Source organism: Phalangium opilio, unplaced genomic scaffold (genome assembly GCF_054372755.1).
Source record: "Phalangium opilio isolate 3A_F unplaced genomic scaffold, DU_Popi_V2 ptg000022l_1, whole genome shotgun sequence".
NCBI lineage: Eukaryota > Metazoa > Arthropoda > Arachnida > Opiliones > Phalangiidae > Phalangium > Phalangium opilio.
The window spans coordinates 3,108,783-3,111,791 of record NW_028324154.1 but is presented as its reverse complement, the minus strand read 5'-3'; the positions used below and the strand labels follow the sequence as shown (position 1 = coordinate 3,111,791).

Here is a 3,009-nt window from a genome sequence, read left to right as displayed (position 1 = left end):
TCGCTATCCTTATCCTTTAGATTTTTGATAAAAACTCTATGAATCCTAAAATCCAAGTATATCTGAAGCACATTTGATTTTAATTTAAATTTTTACAAAACACCCGGGATTCGAACCTACTCTACCACTTAAACATACATACTGGATACCTATGGAGTGGGATACTTCTCCATTTGAATTTGGGTTTATTAATTTGTGTCATTGGGGTCGGATACTTGTGCATTTGATATTTTGGGGTCGAATACTTCTGAACTTGTATGTTTGGGGTCCAATTTTTCAGAACTTGTATGTTTGGGGTCCAATTTTTCTGAACTTGTATATTTGAGCTCGTATACTCCAACAGATTTCATTAAAATGAATGTGGTGAGTTTTAGTTTTAAAATAACCAGTATAATCTGTAAAATGTTTAGCTACAACGTACGATATACATCTACGGTGAGGCTATTACGCTTTGACTTGCCAAGTTGTACTCCTACTCGTACTAGTAGTCGTGAAGGAGTAGCGCCAGGTCAGTATAAAAATTTCGTAGGTCATTCAAGAGGAGAGAATTGTATCCGGGTGATATTTTGCTTCGGTGTATTTTAAAACGATGGGGATAATGATAGTATGTTTAAGCATTGCATTTAATTGTACTCGTAAGTTAAGTACTTTGAATTGCCTCGTTGCGGCAAAGAGGCAAAGCTTGTTTAAGGTGGCTATTTTCAAGTAAAAGGTTCCGATGCATCTCCTTGCCCATGGCTTAATATTTTCTCATAAAAGCTGTTTCTTCTCATTTGCAAATAGGAACCGTAACTACTCCATCATGGAAAATTTGTCTTTGACAAATGTTAAAGACCTCTTGGTTAAAAACATGAAAAGTCCAGTGCCTTCTAGTTCATATTTTACTGCTAGAGATTTAGGTGAAGCAATCACCGACTAACTCGGAAGACTACCATTAGGAGGAAAAGTTAGGCTTTTCATTTTCTATAGCCAAGACTAGACAAACCCTCTGATGGACATTACTTGGCACGAGGTCCTGAAAGCTGCAATAAAAAAACCTTGCAACTCATCAACCAGGAAATGCGTAAGATTTTTTCCCACATCGTATGTATACGATGGGGCTATTAGTTTCTTTGTTCGTACTCAATCTTTCCTCTTTTCGCCTTTGCGCTGTAAATGGCGTCATTTCTTTCAATTTAAAAACTTAATCGATATTTTTTAGTAATAGGCGCCTAAAGGCCATTAGTGTGCTGCACCCCAAGTTCACCAAACCTTTTACTATCGGAAATAAGAAATATTCAAGAAATTGCGAGTTCGTGAACGTTGTGGCGGCGTTAATTAAAAACTTATCCGTTAGTATCCTTGGGCCATCTTTTATAATCGCGCTTAACGTCTGTTTAATCGTAACTGTCTTGTTGTAATGCGAATGAATTTCAGATGGCTTCTATGGAGCTAATATAAATCTGAATTACCACTTGCCCGAACCGGTAGTATCCGCATACGGAAGTTTTTTGGATAAGAATCCTATTTGGTCGAAACCGCTGTGCTTAGATCAAATCAGATTATTAAAGTTTAAACACTGCGGTGTAGAAGGGGTCTTTGACCCAAGTTTTGCCGTGGCAGGCGAATGAGATTACTTCTTAAATAGTACAGAGATTTGAGACGTTACCTACTTACCTCTCTATTAATGAATATATTACCTATTTTACAGGCTTAAAAATGAAGCATACGCCGGTTGCTTCGACTTACTCAAATAGGTAGTATATAAGGGATTCGAATCGCGGCTGTAGATAAGAACATCGCAATTGCGTGAACCTTGGAGGAAGACCCCTCCATTGGAAGGCTAGACGTTTCTCGTAACCCTAGCCGATCGCCGCGTATGTCTTAACCTTAAGGATGTTGGTGGTGTTAGAAGCCAGGTGTACAGACTGGTGTCCATGTGGGATGGACAAAAACAAAGACCAGAAGATGGTTGTGTTAGAAACCAGGTGTACAGACTGGTGTCCATGTGGGATGGACAAAAACAAAGACCAGAAGATAGTGGTGTTAGAAGCCAGGTGTACAGACTGGTGTCCATGTGGAATGGGCGAAAGACTAGAAGATGGTGGTGTTTAGAAGCTAGAAAGTTCAGACTGGTGTCCATGTGGGGTGGACAAATGAACAGTTGTTAGACAGACAATGGAGTTATAGCCTGTAAGTGGAATACAATTTCCGGGACTGTAAATGCGGTCTGGAAATTGAATACACGTTTGCTACGATCTGCAAACTGCGAACGCGGTCACGTGGGTATAACAACGGACAGACAGACAGACAGACAGACAGACAGACAGACAGACAGACAGACAGACACGTCGAATTTAGAACCTCTCCGTGACATACGTCACTCGGAGAGGTAAACAATACCAAACCAATATCAAGGAAGATAACTACAAAAACTAGTTTAAATAACATAACTACGAGGCTCCGACGAGAATCGAACTCATGATCTCCTGTTTACTAGACAGGCGCTTTAACCACTAAGCCACGGGGCCCTAATTGTAAAGCAGGATGAATAATGAATATTTCAGAAAGTTCAACTAAACTAACTCATTCGTACTTTAACCCTATTGTTTGCATATATGCATATCTCAAGAAACTATTAATTTGAGAGATTTTCAATCTTGAATACCTACAAAAACTAGTTAAAATAACGTAACTACGAGCTCCGACGAGAATCGAACTTCTGATTATGTCCTGTTTACTACCCCAGTAGCACAAGCCTTCCGCATAACAGTCGGTTAAAGGTCGAATAGTCGGTTTACGGTCCAGTCAGCTGTACCATGCTTATTCCGACACTTTTCGGACTCATGAAGCCGACTACTTCTTTTAGTTGGCAATGCCGACATCTATCTGACAGTTGGAACAGAGATGGTTTAAAGTAGGCTTGCCTACCGTCTAGAAAATTCCAACTTATTTTTTGCCAATTGATTACCGACTCTCTCGCGCTAGTCGTTATTGTGACGTTTAAGAAGAGTAAAATTAAAAGAAAAG

The 3,009-nt window shown here is 39.6% G+C and overlaps 1 non-coding gene across 1 annotated transcript; it reads right to left on the bottom strand.

Annotated features, from left to right (window-relative positions):
- Positions 1 to 2,437: 2,437 nt before the first annotated feature.
- TRNAT-AGU (transfer RNA threonine (anticodon AGU)) lies at positions 2,438 to 2,510 on the bottom strand. The gene has a single exon. It is a non-coding gene; the product is annotated as a tRNA-Thr (tRNA).
- Positions 2,511 to 3,009: the final 499 nt, after the last annotated feature.